Source organism: Dendronephthya gigantea, unplaced genomic scaffold (assembly GCF_004324835.1).
Source record: "Dendronephthya gigantea isolate DGI-Jeju-01 unplaced genomic scaffold, DenGig_1.0 000116F, whole genome shotgun sequence".
Classification (NCBI taxonomy): Eukaryota; Metazoa; Cnidaria; class Anthozoa; order Malacalcyonacea; family Nephtheidae; genus Dendronephthya; species Dendronephthya gigantea.
In genome coordinates, this window is record NW_021163126.1 from 760,781 (window position 1) to 775,299 (window position 14,519).

At 36.0% G+C, this 14,519-nt stretch overlaps 27 non-coding genes and 9 pseudogenes across 27 annotated transcripts; all 36 read left to right on the forward strand.

Moving 5' to 3' along the window:
• Positions 1-5,849: 5,849 nt before the first annotated feature.
• On the forward strand, positions 5,850-5,968 carry LOC114535390 (annotated as a pseudogene).
• A 119-nt stretch (positions 5,969-6,087) lies between these two features.
• On the forward strand, positions 6,088-6,205 carry LOC114535381. Its single transcript, XR_003688290.1, has one exon. It is a non-coding gene; the product is annotated as a 5S ribosomal RNA (ribosomal RNA).
• Positions 6,206-6,328: 123 nt separating this feature from the next.
• On the forward strand, positions 6,329-6,447 carry LOC114535377. The gene has a single exon (XR_003688286.1). It is a non-coding gene; the product is annotated as a 5S ribosomal RNA (ribosomal RNA).
• Positions 6,448-6,572: 125 nt separating this feature from the next.
• On the forward strand, positions 6,573-6,691 carry LOC114535372. The gene has a single exon (XR_003688281.1). It is a non-coding gene; the product is annotated as a 5S ribosomal RNA (ribosomal RNA).
• Positions 6,692-6,814: 123 nt separating this feature from the next.
• Positions 6,815-6,933, forward strand: LOC114535382 (annotated as a pseudogene).
• Positions 6,934-7,057: 124 nt separating this feature from the next.
• On the forward strand, positions 7,058-7,176 carry LOC114535375. Its single transcript, XR_003688284.1, has one exon. It is a non-coding gene; the product is annotated as a 5S ribosomal RNA (ribosomal RNA).
• A 123-nt stretch (positions 7,177-7,299) lies between these two features.
• Positions 7,300-7,418, forward strand: LOC114535384 (annotated as a pseudogene).
• A 122-nt stretch (positions 7,419-7,540) lies between these two features.
• Positions 7,541-7,659, forward strand: LOC114535373. Its single transcript, XR_003688282.1, has one exon. It is a non-coding gene; the product is annotated as a 5S ribosomal RNA (ribosomal RNA).
• A 123-nt stretch (positions 7,660-7,782) lies between these two features.
• On the forward strand, positions 7,783-7,901 carry LOC114535383 (annotated as a pseudogene).
• Positions 7,902-8,024: 123 nt separating this feature from the next.
• On the forward strand, positions 8,025-8,143 carry LOC114535376. Its single transcript, XR_003688285.1, has one exon. It is a non-coding gene; the product is annotated as a 5S ribosomal RNA (ribosomal RNA).
• A 122-nt stretch (positions 8,144-8,265) lies between these two features.
• LOC114535367 lies at positions 8,266-8,384 on the forward strand. Its single transcript, XR_003688277.1, has one exon. It is a non-coding gene; the product is annotated as a 5S ribosomal RNA (ribosomal RNA).
• A 125-nt stretch (positions 8,385-8,509) lies between these two features.
• LOC114535385 lies at positions 8,510-8,628 on the forward strand (annotated as a pseudogene).
• A 123-nt stretch (positions 8,629-8,751) lies between these two features.
• LOC114535379 lies at positions 8,752-8,870 on the forward strand. Its single transcript, XR_003688288.1, has one exon. It is a non-coding gene; the product is annotated as a 5S ribosomal RNA (ribosomal RNA).
• A 123-nt stretch (positions 8,871-8,993) lies between these two features.
• Positions 8,994-9,112, forward strand: LOC114535370. Its single transcript, XR_003688280.1, has one exon. It is a non-coding gene; the product is annotated as a 5S ribosomal RNA (ribosomal RNA).
• A 120-nt stretch (positions 9,113-9,232) lies between these two features.
• LOC114535391 lies at positions 9,233-9,351 on the forward strand. Its single transcript, XR_003688291.1, has one exon. It is a non-coding gene; the product is annotated as a 5S ribosomal RNA (ribosomal RNA).
• Positions 9,352-9,473: 122 nt separating this feature from the next.
• LOC114535355 lies at positions 9,474-9,592 on the forward strand. Its single transcript, XR_003688265.1, has one exon. It is a non-coding gene; the product is annotated as a 5S ribosomal RNA (ribosomal RNA).
• Positions 9,593-9,713: 121 nt separating this feature from the next.
• LOC114535393 lies at positions 9,714-9,832 on the forward strand. The gene has a single exon (XR_003688292.1). It is a non-coding gene; the product is annotated as a 5S ribosomal RNA (ribosomal RNA).
• Positions 9,833-9,952: 120 nt separating this feature from the next.
• Positions 9,953-10,068, forward strand: LOC114535388 (annotated as a pseudogene).
• Positions 10,069-10,186: 118 nt separating this feature from the next.
• LOC114535356 lies at positions 10,187-10,305 on the forward strand. The gene has a single exon (XR_003688266.1). It is a non-coding gene; the product is annotated as a 5S ribosomal RNA (ribosomal RNA).
• A 123-nt stretch (positions 10,306-10,428) lies between these two features.
• LOC114535369 lies at positions 10,429-10,547 on the forward strand. The gene has a single exon (XR_003688279.1). It is a non-coding gene; the product is annotated as a 5S ribosomal RNA (ribosomal RNA).
• Positions 10,548-10,669: 122 nt separating this feature from the next.
• LOC114535368 lies at positions 10,670-10,788 on the forward strand. Its single transcript, XR_003688278.1, has one exon. It is a non-coding gene; the product is annotated as a 5S ribosomal RNA (ribosomal RNA).
• Positions 10,789-10,910: 122 nt separating this feature from the next.
• On the forward strand, positions 10,911-11,026 carry LOC114535389 (annotated as a pseudogene).
• Positions 11,027-11,145: 119 nt separating this feature from the next.
• Positions 11,146-11,264, forward strand: LOC114535357. Its single transcript, XR_003688267.1, has one exon. It is a non-coding gene; the product is annotated as a 5S ribosomal RNA (ribosomal RNA).
• A 124-nt stretch (positions 11,265-11,388) lies between these two features.
• LOC114535378 lies at positions 11,389-11,507 on the forward strand. Its single transcript, XR_003688287.1, has one exon. It is a non-coding gene; the product is annotated as a 5S ribosomal RNA (ribosomal RNA).
• A 121-nt stretch (positions 11,508-11,628) lies between these two features.
• On the forward strand, positions 11,629-11,747 carry LOC114535358. Its single transcript, XR_003688268.1, has one exon. It is a non-coding gene; the product is annotated as a 5S ribosomal RNA (ribosomal RNA).
• A 124-nt stretch (positions 11,748-11,871) lies between these two features.
• On the forward strand, positions 11,872-11,990 carry LOC114535359. The gene has a single exon (XR_003688269.1). It is a non-coding gene; the product is annotated as a 5S ribosomal RNA (ribosomal RNA).
• Positions 11,991-12,110: 120 nt separating this feature from the next.
• LOC114535374 lies at positions 12,111-12,229 on the forward strand. The gene has a single exon (XR_003688283.1). It is a non-coding gene; the product is annotated as a 5S ribosomal RNA (ribosomal RNA).
• A 124-nt stretch (positions 12,230-12,353) lies between these two features.
• Positions 12,354-12,472, forward strand: LOC114535380. Its single transcript, XR_003688289.1, has one exon. It is a non-coding gene; the product is annotated as a 5S ribosomal RNA (ribosomal RNA).
• A 120-nt stretch (positions 12,473-12,592) lies between these two features.
• Positions 12,593-12,711, forward strand: LOC114535361. Its single transcript, XR_003688270.1, has one exon. It is a non-coding gene; the product is annotated as a 5S ribosomal RNA (ribosomal RNA).
• Positions 12,712-12,829: 118 nt separating this feature from the next.
• Positions 12,830-12,948, forward strand: LOC114535362. The gene has a single exon (XR_003688271.1). It is a non-coding gene; the product is annotated as a 5S ribosomal RNA (ribosomal RNA).
• A 120-nt stretch (positions 12,949-13,068) lies between these two features.
• LOC114535363 lies at positions 13,069-13,187 on the forward strand. Its single transcript, XR_003688272.1, has one exon. It is a non-coding gene; the product is annotated as a 5S ribosomal RNA (ribosomal RNA).
• A 117-nt stretch (positions 13,188-13,304) lies between these two features.
• On the forward strand, positions 13,305-13,423 carry LOC114535364. Its single transcript, XR_003688273.1, has one exon. It is a non-coding gene; the product is annotated as a 5S ribosomal RNA (ribosomal RNA).
• Positions 13,424-13,543: 120 nt separating this feature from the next.
• Positions 13,544-13,662, forward strand: LOC114535365. The gene has a single exon (XR_003688274.1). It is a non-coding gene; the product is annotated as a 5S ribosomal RNA (ribosomal RNA).
• Positions 13,663-13,780: 118 nt separating this feature from the next.
• Positions 13,781-13,898, forward strand: LOC114535386 (annotated as a pseudogene).
• Positions 13,899-14,020: 122 nt separating this feature from the next.
• LOC114535366 lies at positions 14,021-14,139 on the forward strand. Its single transcript, XR_003688276.1, has one exon. It is a non-coding gene; the product is annotated as a 5S ribosomal RNA (ribosomal RNA).
• Positions 14,140-14,257: 118 nt separating this feature from the next.
• On the forward strand, positions 14,258-14,373 carry LOC114535392 (annotated as a pseudogene).
• The last annotated feature ends 146 nt before the right edge of the window (positions 14,374-14,519 follow it).

Consider the following 14,519-nt stretch of genomic DNA (forward strand, 5'->3'; position numbering starts at 1 on the left):
GATACTCCAGCTCTTTTCTCATAATACGCTTTCTTTTCTCCTTCGAGTCCTTGGAATATGCTTTGACAACTCTGAGCATGCTTCGTGAGGATTTTATTCTTGTCACTGAGAAACGGAATACAAAAAAAATATTACCCAAAAAAATGTGATAATGCTCATTATTCAAATATTTTTAGTATATAATTTTTTTACTAAAGAATAATTCTTTTTAGTGTATTAAAAAAGGTGATTATTACACTTTTTAGAACGCTTTTCAACTTTCTTTTGCGAAAACGTTGTTTCATTTCAATCGCCGTAAAATTGTCGGGATATTTGTTTACATTTGCAAAACATGTATTTTCTACAATAGATTCGTTTTTTGAAAAAATCCCCTTTTAATTATAATAAAACAATTATTTACCTCAGGCTCAATTAATATCGCCAAATAGAACCCACAATTTCGTCTCGGTTCTTATTGAGCGATATTCACCTTTGGTGAATATTTGTTAATTAACTTGTGGGCCGGGTAGGAAAGACAAGGTTTGAAAACTTGCTAGCAGAAAAAGGCGATGTCAACTCACCGGTACTGTTACACTCAATTATAGCATCCAGATTCTCCAAAGTCACACATCTTGGGCACTCAGCGCCAACTGAAAAATAGATGACAGCCAAAACATCGAGCTGACTCTATTAAACGGAGGGTGAAGTATAGAATTACAACTGGTGGATTTTTCTTCCCATGTGAAATAATATGAAAATTTTGAAAAATATGAAAATTCCCAATATTCAATTTAGGTATTTCGTAAGAAACCATGATCAAGGTTCATGTGTGTATTTTACACACCTCTGTTGCCATAGCATTCCGTCTCACCAATTCTGTACATCACTTTAGCTTGGCGTTCTGCAAAAAAAAAGATATTGATTTGAACACACCAACTTAATTAGGATGTTCAAAGATCGAGTGAAGTTGGATAAATAAGTAGACGGTTATCTTGGCAAGCCTAGACTTGAACAACAGCATGTTTCAGTTTCTTGACAAGTGTGTCTTGGTGGATGTCAATGGAAAAAGTAATATTCCTGATCTACATGTAAACACGGAAATATATGTTGGTAGTAGAAGCCAATTATTGGTTCAGTCATATGGAGGAACAACACTAGATCAATAAGAGATGATCCTTGCAAGATCTTGTATAGAACTGATAGAGAAATCAAAATACAGTAACCTTGAAGATTTACGATAGTTACCTCATCAAAGTAAAGCTGTACGTTCTGTCCATCAATGTCGTAACGTTTGAAGTTCAGTGCCGGATCATTCCTTAGCTAAAAAAAGAAATGACGAGATATGGTTACTGTGGTGTCCGAGACATCGTGGCGAATTCACGTATATCGATAGGGTTGGGGCGACTGCATTTAAAACTTCTCTGTTTCATGCAGAAATTGAAATCTTACATTTTCCAAAGATTCTTCTCTCACACTAAGTCCAGTAACTAGTTTAATATCCACCACGGCCATGTTAGAAACATCCTCTTTGAGCTAGCTTAAATGGAAGAAATTACGTAGAAACATTCACGTAACCTAGTTGAATAACCTTCAAAAATACAATTGGTTGAGAGGGATTGGATCGATAGGTGTTTTCGGGTTCGTAGTGGTTGTTTGGAGCTCCGCTTTTTCTCCCATGCATTGAGTGTCCTAATCCTAAGTCAAAAACCAGTAACAAAAGGTTTCTAAGCGCCAATTGTGGACCCTTTTGATGTATAAAATTGAATTTACTACAAGCGAAACACTTCTTACTTTGTGGTTATTTCTAGCTTTAATGGACTACATTGGGTCGTTTCTTCATCAGGAGCTGAACTTCTCGTACGAACATCAACTTTAATATCAAATGCTGGAACATCTTCCGGTTCAGGGATATTATACTTCACTGACGCCTAAAGAAATGCTTCGTTTATCATTTCCCATAAAAGCCATTGGTTAAAAGATAAACGATGAGGTTTATTGTTGCTGTTTTTCCTACCAGTACCAACGCACAGCCAACGCCCTGACCCGTTACTTCCAATTTACCGGGAATGAGCTTCTCAGGAAGTTGTGCAGTTTGTAATGTCAGTTTATTCGCCATTGTTATCACGAAGTTGTGGTTGTAATGATCACCCATCTTTAAAGATCCCGTTAACTGACTTGAACTAAAATCAGCGCTATCCCCATAAGCTCTACCTGCAAACTCGGCTAACGCTTGCAGAGCAACACAAGTGTCCTATAAAAAGAAAATTACAATGTATTAAAATCCTTTAAATCAATGAAAATCCGTCCTGTTTTATACTAGAAAGGATCAGGAACAAGATCTTTAAGCCTTCCCATTTTAGACTTTATAAAAGATCTTACCTGTGTTGAAGAAAATCCACCTCGAGAGTTTCTTTGACTTGATAACCAGCGAATAATATCCATAATTTCATTATTTACCACGCCTTCATCAATTGGCGTTTGATGTAAAATTGAAAGCAAGGCATATGCTGTCATTTCTACGTCGGCTGATGATTGATGAGGGTAAAATCTTGGATTCTGCGTAGGTTTGTTTCCATTAGCCCAGTACATTATAAACGTGTTTATTTTTATATAAATATATATAACATCAAAATAATACCTTCATGGTGCTACCTATGCATGATCTAACCATGCTAAATTAAGTTTGAGAAAGAGAGGACAGAAGAGACTTAACTGTACTCATATAAGTTATGTAGAACATCAGATCATTTTCAGGTGGCCCACAATCAAAACATACTCTTGTTATTTCACTTACCTTTCTTGGTTACATTATTTTTCAATATTCGGAGCATACTTTGAGCGTCAGTATGGTTTGCTAAAGTCAAGGCGTACGTCACAAGGGCAGTTGAATAAGTATCGTTGATCGTATCAAGTCGATTACGATACACTTGAAAGCTTTGGACACCATCGTGCTCTGAAGAAGAAGAACATTGTATGTCGTGAATAATAATTGGACGTTTTGAAAAATAATTTACTTATAAAGTAACAGAAACTTCGTTGTTTTTTTGCCTGGTTACTTGTATGTTGCTAAGCTTATATTTGTTGTTTCTCCAGCTTCCAAAAGGGCTATGGTCACATAGGCTGTGATTGCAAGTTCGCTGTTCACGCCCCCCTAAAACACAAACAAATAAGACATTTCAGATGGTTTTCTAGACGATTATGAACAAGCGTTTTTAATCTGATGATGGTCTTTTTCTTCGAGTTTTGGATTGTCTCAAGTGATCTATCTCACAGGGGATATCTTTAGGGAGGTCGGCTCCATTTTCTACATTTATCTTAATCCTTAAGTTTGCATCCTCGCGAAAAACGCGTTAGTACCTTCGAAACTTCATGTAACTAGACCTTCAAATTACCTGTAGTCATCTATTAAAAACTTTCCCGTATAGTGGAAAACATCCGTTATCTAATTGTTTGCTGCGGAACCATCTGAAACTGCGTTGGACGTCGGCGTCATCAACAAAAATAGATCTTTTCGCCCGAGAAAATGATCGAACTACAAACGCGGTCAACCTAAAAAAAAGTAGTGTTTAGAAATCACATGTGTTGTACTTAGGTTGGAAGAGTCACTGTAATATCTTTAGTATTTTTCTTAGGATAATAGTTCACACTTACATCATACTTCCTTGACTGTCAAAATTGCCAAACGCACTGTACGAGCCGCTTTTTCTTTTGTATATCAATTCTCTTTGATAACATGAGGAGATAAATATCAGAGAAAATGTTGTTAAAATGGTTGAAATAATGCCCCAATTTTCAGGAAAAGAAAAACCCTGCTACTGTATGCTCTTGCTAATAAATTAGTACACATCGAGAAATATCCTGCTGTTTTGTACTAACCAGCTTTCATAAAGTTTTCAGCTTTACTCTTTATTCCTTCTGTCGCTTGGTTCGTCTGAGTCAAGTAATCCATGATGTAGATATTGGGTGCGAAATTTGCCATATTTTGTTTACCACAGCCATAGGGCATGCGCAGTAGGTCCTCTAGGTTCGTCATTGCTGGTCCCATGATGTCACCTGCATAAGAGTGGAGGTCACGTGTCAGTTGTCAACCACATCTAAGACCCTCTGTGATTCTACTTTAACCTTTAATGTTCAGAAAGGCTCTAAGCATGCTTAAATCAATCAACTGAGAAAGATCTTTCAACCGAGGATAAAATACTGAATATTGAATTACCTATAATAGTCACTGTTGGGTACATTGATCCTGGTATGTGATTTCCAGGTACCCTGAGTCTAAACTCTCCCTTGTATTTCTTGTCTAAAAAACAGGAAATGTTTTACCAAAAATGTTTTACCAAAAACAAGCAGAGAAGATGAACATCCAAATCAAACTGACGATCCTTACTTCCTGGACAGAAGAATGTTCCCTGAGTGAACTCCTTCCGGATACCTTCAGCCTGAAAAGAAAAAAGTTTTCAAACGCAACGAAATTCATTTTTGGGACGTTTTGACATCGTCCGATGTCACTCTCAAGCGGGTGAATTTATTACATTATGGTGCATAAAGCTACATATATTTAATAAATGAGACAGTAGCGTTAAAAGAACAAAGATAATAAGGTATTGTTTGGCGTTGACAGAGTCTGATTGTACATTTAGACCTGGTTCCCACTAGCTCCTAAGAACCGGGGTTCCATTGTATTACCTTCCGATTGACAAAGTATTTTGCGCACCAACGACCTCAGACAAAGGAATTCTTAGGACAAGTGTGCCCTAATATAAAGTGTGCTCTAATATAGAACATCTCATTGATTAGGCAATCGAACTTGGTACTATTAATATGAAAGTTTTTTATAGCTTTAAAACCACTAGCAGAAGGAGCATGCAGTTGTAAGGCCATGTTCCGAAAAACGATGCTTGCACCAAGAATTGATGAGCACAGTACTCCGCAATCGGTAAGCAAGCATCGTTTTTCGGAACATGGCCTTACCACTGCATATACGACAATGTAATTGGACTACGATATACGACAAAGTAATTGGCTTTATTATATTCATTTTGTAATTAATGGTGTTTCTGGCAACCTGATTGGTTAAAAATAGTGTGATTAATTCCCAAATCGGACAATTTTTTAGCATTAATCACATCATTTATAAGCCAATGAGATTGAAGCTCTACATCACAATAACCAATCAGATTTGGTATTTCAGTGTAACTATCTAATCAAATTACAGGGGAAAATGACACAAAATTCTTTTATATTGAATTTTAAATGCCCCCGAAAGATTTGTTGACAAAAATAGATGAAAATTACTCATATTTTACACCGTTTACGTTTCTTTCAACCAATAAATCGTTTTGAATTTGTTTAATTTTTTGTATGATTTCAGAATGAATATAATAAAGTGGAAATTGGGTTTCGTGTCCCGCTTCGCTGTCGTGCTATTTTGTAATCATGCGTTTGATTTCACACCAAATTGCACTCCACTCAGTGCAATTACCATTATTAATCAATGATTACAGTGCTTCTTTTAAATTTAAGATCACACTTGCAGATTTGTTTTTGTCAAGTGTCAATTGCTCTTCAGTTTCTCCGACGATGATTAGTTTTACCTCGACGAGTAGTTTTCGTGTGACAGCATCGTGGACTGGAATTGGTTTATTAGAACAGAGTTTGTCCGATGACGTAGCGGTAGTTGCCGTGACCGTGAGAGGAATGTGTCCGAGGTTAATAGAAATGATTGTGAACTTCACTGATTTCCCTTCGCTGCCACAAACGCAGAGTTTGTTGATATGATACAATGTCATCAATTTTCCCAAAAGAAATATTTTTTTTAATTTTATCCAAAAATACTCATGGATCAAAAGCTCTTGTTTCCTCGAAGGTGATGTCTATACGTCCATACCACTTGGAAAGCACTGGTTTTCGTCTCATAACCAAAGTTAAAGCACGTCGGGCGAAGTTAGTACTTGGGTGGGTGACCTCTTAGGAATACTTCGTGTCGTAGGCTCCTTTTGATTTATTAATAGAAAATTATTTCAATGTACTTCATCAATTTTCCAAAAAGGAATATTTTTTCTTATCGAAAAATATTCATAGATGAAAAGCTCTTGTTTTCTCAAAGGTGATGTCTACGTCCATACCACTTGGAAAGCACTGGTTTTCGTCTGATCACCAAAGTTAAAGCAAGTCGGGCGAAGTTAGTACTTGGGGGGTGACCTCTTAGGAATACTTCGTGTCGTAGGCCCTTTTGATTTATTAATAGAAAATTATTTCAATGTACTTCATCAATTTTCCTAAAAAGAATATTTTTTTTAATTTTATCCAAAAATATTCATCGATCAAAAGCGCTTGTTTTCTCAAAGGCGATATCTACGTCCATACCACTTGGAGAGCACTGGTTCTCGTCTGATCACCAAAGTTAAAACAAGTCGGGCGAAGTTAGTACTTGGGTGGGTGACCTCTTAGGAATACTTCGTGTCGTAGGCTCCTTTTGATTTATTAGTAGAAAAAAATTTTTTCAATGTACTCATCATATTTACCACAAAGGAATATTTTTTTAATTTTATCCATAATATTCATAGATCAAAAGCTCTTGTTTTCTCAAAGGCTATGTCTACGTCCATACCACTTGGAAAGCACTGGTTCTCGTCTGATCACCAAAGTTAAAACAAGTCGGGCGAAGTTAGTACCTGGGTGGGTGACCTGTTAGGAATACTTCGTGTCGTAGGCTCCTTTTGATTTATTAGTAGAAAATTATTTCAATGTACTCATCAATTTTCCCAAAAGGAATATTTTTTTTAATTTCATCCAAAAATATTCAAAGATCAAAAGCTCTTGTTTTCTCAAAGGCTATGTCTACGTACATACCACTTGGAAAGCACTGGTTCTCGTCTGATCACCAAAGTTAAAAAAAGTCGGGCGAAGTTAGTACTTGGGTGGGTGACCTCTTAGGAATACTTCGTGTCGTAGGCTCCTTTTGATTTATTAATAGAAAAGTATTTGAATGTACATCATCAATTTTCCCAAAAGGAATATTTTTTTTAATTTCATCCAAAAATATTCAAAGATCAAAAGCTCTTGTTTTCTCAAAGGCTATGTCTACGTCCATACCACTTGGAAAGCACTGGTTCTCGTCTGATCCCCAAAGTTAAAACAAGTCGGGCGAAGTTAGTACTTGGGTGGGTGACCTCTTAGGAATACTTCGTGTCGTAGGCCCTTTTGATTTATTAATAGAAAATTATTTCAATGTACTTCATCAATTTTCCTAAAAAGAATATTTTTTTTAATTTTATCCAAAAATATTCATCGATCAAAAGCTGTTGTTTTCTCAAAGGCGATATCTACGTCCATACCACTTGGAGAGCATTGGTTCTCGTCTGATCACCAAAGTTAAAACAAGTCGGGCGAAGTTAGTACTTGGGTGGGTGACCTCTTAGGAATACTTCGTGTCGTAGGCTCCTTTTGATTTATTAGTAGAAAATTATTTCAATGTACTCATCATATTTACCAAAAGGAATATTTTTTTAATTTTATCCAAAAATATTCATAGATCAAAAGCTCTTGTTTTCTCAAAGGCTATGTCTACGTCCATACCACTTGGAAAGCACTGGTTCTCGTCTGATCACCAAAGTTAAAACAAGTCGGGCGAAGTTAGTACCTGGGTGGGTGACCTGTTAGGAATACTTCGTGTCGTAGGCTCCTTTTGATTTATTAGTAGAAAATTATTTCAATGTACTCATCAATTTTCCCAAAAGGAATATTTTTTTTAATTTCATCCAAAAATATTCAAAGATCAAAAGCTCTTGTTTTTTCAAAGGCTATGTCTACGTACATACCACTTGGAAAGCACTGGTTCTCGTCTGATCACCAAAGTTAAAAAAAGTCGGGCGAAGTTAGTACTTGGGTGGGTGACCTCTTAGGAATACTTCGTGTCGTAGGCTCCTTTTGATTTATTAATAGAAAAGTATTTGAATGTACATCATCAATTTTCCCAAAAGGAATATTTTTTTAATTTCATCCAAAAATATTCAAAGATCAAAAGCTCTTGTTTTCTCAAAGGCTATGTCTACGTCCATACCACTTGGAAAGCACTGGTTCTCGTCTGATCCCCAAAGTTAAAACAAGTCGGGCGAAGTTAGTACTTGGGTGGGTGACCTCTTAGGAATACTTCGTGTCGTAGGCTCCTTTTGATTAATTAATAGAAAATTATTCCAATGTACTCATCAATTTTCCCAAAACGAATATTTTTTTTAATTTATCCAAAAATATTCAAAAATCAAAAGCTCTTGTTTCCTCAAAGGCTATGTCTACGTCCATACCACTTGGAAAGCACTGGTTCTCGTCTGATCACCAAAGTTAAAACAAGTCGGGCGAAGTTAGTACTTGGGTGGGTGACCTCTTAGGAATACTTCGTGTCGTAGGCTCCTTTTGATTAATTAATAGAAATATATATTCCAATGTACTCATCAATATTCCCAAAAGAAATATTTTTTTTAATTTTATCCGAAAATATTCATGGATCAAAAGCCCTTGTTTTCTCGAAGGCGTTGTCTACGTCCATATCACTTGGAAAGCACTGGTTCTCGTCTGATCACCAAAGTTAAAACAAGTCGGGCGAAGTTAGTACTTGGGTGGGTGACGTCTTAGGAATACTTCGTGTCGTAGGCTCCTTTTGATTTATTAATAGAAAATTATTTCAATGTACTCATCATTCTTTCCCAAAAGGAATATTTTTTTTAATTTCTCCAAAAATATTCAAAGATCAAAAGCTCTTGTTTTCTCAAAGGCTATGTCTACGTCCATACCACTTGGAAAGCACTGGTTCTCGTCTGATCACCAAAGTTAAAACAAGTCGGGCGAAGTTAGTACTTGGGTGGGTGACCTCTTAGGAATACTTCGTGTCGTAGGCTCCTTTTGATTAATTAATAGAAAATTATTTCAATGTACTCATCAATTTTCCCAAAAGAAATATTTTTTTTAATTTTATCCAAAAATATTCATGGATCAAAAGCCCTTGTTTTCTCGAAGGCGATGTCTACGTCCATACCACTTGGAAAGCACTGGTTCTCGTCTGATCACCAGAGTTAAAACAAGTCGGGCGAAGTTAGTACTTGGGTGGGTGACCTCTTAGGAATACTTCGTGTCGTAGGCTCCTTTTGATTTATTAATAGAAAATTATTTCAATGTACTCATCAATTTTCCAAAAGAATTTTTTTTTAATTTTATCCAAAAATATTCATCGATCAAAAGCTCTTGTTTTCTCAAAGGCGATGTCTACGTCCATACCACTTGGAAAGCACTGGTTCTCGTCTGATCACCAAAGTTAAAACAAGTCGGGCGAAGTTAGTACTTGGGTGGGTGACCTCTTAGGAATACTTCGTGTCGTAGGCTCCTTTTGATTTTTTAATAGAAAATTATTTCAATGTACTCATCATTTTCCCAAAAGGAATATTTTTTTTAATTTTATTCAAAAATATTCATAGATCAAAAGCTCTTGTTTTCTCAAAGGCGATGTCTACGTCCATACCACTTGGAAAGCACTGGTTCTCATCTGATCACCAAAGTTAAAACAAGTCGGGCGAAGTTAGTACTTGGGTGGGTGACCTCTTAGGAATACTTCGTGTCGTAGGCTCCTTTTGATTTATTATAGAAAATTATTTCAATGTACTCATCAATTTTCCCAAAAGGAATATTTTTTTTAATTTATCCAAAAATATTCAAAGATCAAAAGCTCTTGTTTTCTCAAAGGCTATGTCTACGTCCATACCACTTGGAAAGCACTGGTTCTCGTCTGATCACCAAAGTTAAAACAAGTCGGGCGAAGTTAGTACTTGGGTGGGTGACCTCTTAGGAATACTTCGTGTCGTAGGCTCCTTTTGATTTATTAATAGAAAATTATTTCAATGTACTCATCTTTTCCCAAAAGGAATATTTTTTTTAATTTTATCCAAAAATATTCAAGATCAAAAGCTCTTGTTTTCTCAAAGGCGATGTCTACGTCCATACCACTTGGAAAGCACTGGTTCTCGTCTGATCACCAAAAAAACAAGTCGGGCGAAGTTAGTACTTGGGTGGGTGACCTCTTAGGAATACTTCGTGTCGTAGGCTCCTTTTGATTATTAATAGAAAATTATTCAATGTACTCATCAATTTTCCCAAAAATATTTTTTTTAATTTTATCCAAAAATATTCATGGATCAAAAGCCCTTGTTTTCTCGAAGGCGATGTCTACGTCCATACCACTTGGAAAGCACTGGTTCTCGTCTGATCACCAAAGTTAAAACAAGTCGGGCGAAGTTAGTACTTGGGTGGGTGACCTCTTAGGAATACTTCGTGTCGTAGGCTCCTTTTGATTATATAATAGAAAATTATTTCAATGTACTTCATCAATTTTCTTAAAAAGAATATTTTTTTAATTTTATCCAAAAATATTCATCGATCAAAAGCTCTTGTTTTCTCAAAGGCGATGTCTACGTCCATACCACTTGGAGAGCACTGGTTCTCGTCTGATCACCAAAGTTAAAACAAGTCGGGCGAAGTTAGTACTTGGGTGGGTGACCTCTTAGGAATACTTCGTGTCGTAGGCTCCTTTTGATTTATTAGTAGAAAATTATTTCAATGTACTCATCATATTTACCAAAAGGAATATTTTTTTAATTTTATCCAAAAATATTCATAGATCAAAAGCTCTTGTTTTCTCAAAGGCTATGTCTACGTCCATACCACTTGGAAAGCACTGGTTCTCGTCTGATCACCAAAGTTAAAACAAGTCGGGCGAAGTTAGTACTTGGGTGGGTGACCTCTTAGGAATACTTCGCGTCGTAGGCTCCTTTTGATTTATTGATAGAAAATTATTTCAATGTACTCATCAATTTTCCCAAAAGGAATATTTTTTTTAATTTATCCAAAAATATTCAAAGATCAAAAGCTCTTGTTTTCTCAAAGGCTATGTCTACGTCCATACCACTTGGAAAGCACTGGTTCTCGTCTGATCAAAAGTTAAAAAAGTCGGGCGAAGTTAGTACTTGGGTGGGTGACCTCTTAGGAATACTTCGTGTCGTAGGCTCCTTTTGATTTATTTAGAAAATTATTCCAATGTACTCATCAATTTTCCCAAAAGAATATTTTTTTTAATTTATCCAAAAATATTCATCGATCAAAAGCTCTTGTTTTCTCAAAGGCGATGTCTACGTCCATACCACTTGGAAAGCACTGGTTCTCGTCTGATCACCAAAGTTAAAACAAGTCGGGCGAAGTTAGTACTTGGGTGGGTGACCTCTTAGGAATACTTCGTGTCGTAGGCTCCTTTTGATTTATTAATAGAAAATTATTTCAATGTACTCATCAATCTTTCCCAAAAGGAATATTTTTTTTAATTTTATCCAAAAATATTCAAAGATCAAAAGCTCTTGTTTTCTCAAAGGCTATGTCTACGTCCATACCACTTGGAAAGCACTGGTTCTCGTCTGATCACCAAAGTTAAAACAAGTCGGGCGAAGTTAGTACTTAGATTGGTGACCTCTTAGGAATACTTCGTGTCGTAGGCTCCTTTTGATTAATTAATAGAAAATTATTCTAATGTACTCATCAATTTCCCAAAAGAAATATTTTTTTTAATTTTATCCAAAAATATTCATGGACCAAAAGCCTTGTTTTCTCGAAGGCGATGTCTACGTCCATACCACTTGGAAAGCACTGGTTCTCGTCTGATCACCAAAGTTAAAACAAGTCGGGCGAAGTTAGTACTTGGGTGGGTGACCTCTTAGGAATACTTCGTGTCGTAGGCTCCTTTTGATTTATTAATAGAAAATTATTTCAATGTACTTCATCAATTTTCCTAAAAAGAATTTTTTTTTTAATTTTATCCAAAAATATTCATAGATCAAAAGCTTTTGTTTTCTCAAAGGCGATGTCTACGTCCATACCACTTGGAAAGCACTGGTTCTCGTCTGATCACCAAAGTTAAAACAAGTCGGGCGAAGTTAGTACTTGGGTGGGTGACCTCTTAGGAATACTTCGTGTCGTAGGCTCCTTTTGATTTATTATGGAAAATTATTTCAATGTACTCATCAATTTTCCCAAAAGGAATATTTTTTTAATTTATCCAAAAATATTCAAAGATCAAAAGCTCTTGTTTTCTCAAAGGCTATGTCTACGTCCATACCACTTGGAAAGCACTGGTTCTCGTCTGATCACCAAAGTTAAAAAAAGTCGGGCGAAGTTAGTACTTGGGTGGGTGACCTCTTAGGAATACTTCGTGTCGTAGGCTCCTTTTGATTTATTAATTAGTAGAATTATTTCAATGTACTCATCAATTTTCCCAAAAGGAATTTTTTTTTAATTTCATCCAAAAATATTCATAGATCAAAAGCTCTTGTTTTTTCAAAGGCTATGTCTACGTCCATACCACTTGGAAAGCACTGGTCCTCGTCTGATCACCAAAGTTAAAACAAGTCGGGCGAAGTTAGTACCTGGGTGGGTGACCTCTTAGGAATACTTCGTGTCGTAGCTCCTTTTGATTTATTAATAGAAAATTATTTCAATGTACTCATCAATTTTCCCAAAAGGAATATTTTTTTAATTTTATCCAAAAATATTCAAGATCAAAAGCTCTTGTTTTCTCAAAGGCTATGTCTACGTCCATACCACTTGGAAAGCACTGGTTCTCGTCTGATCACCAAAGTTAAAACAAGTCGGGCGAAGTTAGTACTTGGGTGGGTGACCTCTTAGGAATACTTCGTGTCGTAGGCTCCTTTTGATTTATTAATAGAAAATTATTCAATGTACTCATCAATTTTCCCAAAAGGAATATTTTTTTTAATTTTCCAAAAATATTCAAATCAAAAGCTCTTGTTTTCTCAAAGGCTATGTCTACGTCCATACCACTTGGAAAGCACTGGTTCTCGTCTGATCACCAAAGTTAAAACAAGTCGGGCGAAGTTAGTACTTGGGTGGGTGACCTCTTAGGAATACTTCGTGTCGTAGGCTCCTTTTGATTATTAATAGAAAATTATTTCAATGTACTCATCAATTTTCCCAAAAGGAATATTTTTTTTAATTTTATCCAAAAATATTCATGATCAAAAGCCTTGTTTTCTCAAAGGCGATGTCTACGTCCATACCACTTGGAAAGCACTGGTTCTCGTCTGATCACCAAAGTTAAAACAAGTCGGGCGAAGTTAGTACTTGGGTGGGTGACCTCTTAGGAATACTTCGTGTCGTAGGCTCCTTTTGATTTATTAATAGAAAATTATTCAATGTACTCATCAATTTTCCCAAAAGAATATTTTTTTTAATTTTCCAAAAATATTCAAGATCAAAAGCTTTGTTTTCTCAAAGGCGATGTCTACGTCCATACCACTTGGAAAGCACTGGTTCTCGTCTGATCACCAAAGTTAAAACAAGTCGGGCGAAGTTAGTACTTGGGTGGGTGACCTCTTAGGAATACTTCGTGTCGTAGGCTCCTTTTGATTTATTAGTAGAAAATTATTTCAATGTACTCATCAATTTTCCCAAAAGAATATTTTTTTTAATTTTATCCAAAAATATTCATGATCAAAAGCCTTGTTTTCTCAAAGGCGATGTCTACGTCCATACCACTTGGAAAGCACTGGTTCTCGTCTGATCACCAAAGTTAAAACAAGTCGGGCGAAGTTAGTACTTGGGTGGGTGACCTCTTAGGAATACTTCGTGTCGTAGGCTCCTTTTGATTATTAATAGAAAATTATTTCAATGTACTCATCAATTTTCCCAAAAGAATATTTTTTTAATTTTATCCAAAATATTCATGATCAAAAGCTCTTGTTTTCTCAAAGGCGATGTCTACGTCCATACCACTTGGAAAGCACTGGTTCTCGTCTGATCACCAAAGTTAAAACAAGTCGGCGAAGTTAGTACTTGGGTGGGTGACCTCTTAGGAATACTTCGTGTCGTAGGCTCCTTTTGATTAATTAATAGAAAATTATTCCAATGTACTCATCAATTTTCCCAAAAGAAATATTTTTTTAATTTTATCCAAAAATATTCATAGATCAAAAGCTCTTGTTTTCTCAAAGGCGATGTCTACGTCCATACCACTTGGAAAGCACTGGTTCTCGTCTGATCACCAAAGTTAAAACAAGTCGGGCGAAGTTAGTACTTGGGTGGGTGACCTCTTAGGAATACTTCGTGTCGTAGGCTCCTTTTGATTTATTAGTAGAAAATTATTTCAATGTACTCATCAATTTTCCCAAAAGAAATATTTTTTTAAATTTATCCAAAATATTCAAAGATCAAAGCTTGTTTTTCTCAAAGGCATGTCTACGTCCATACCTTGGAAAGCACTGGTTCTCGTCTAATCACCAAAATAAAAAAAGTCGGGCGAAGTTAGTACTTGGGTGGGTGACCTCTTAGGAATACTTCGTGTCGTAGGCTCCTTTTGATTTATTAATAGAAAATTATTTCAATGTACTCATCAATTTTCCCAAAAGGAATATTTTTTTTTAATTTTCTACAAAAATATTCACAGATCAAAAGCTCTTGTTTTCTCAAAGGCGATGTCTACGCCCATACCACTTGGA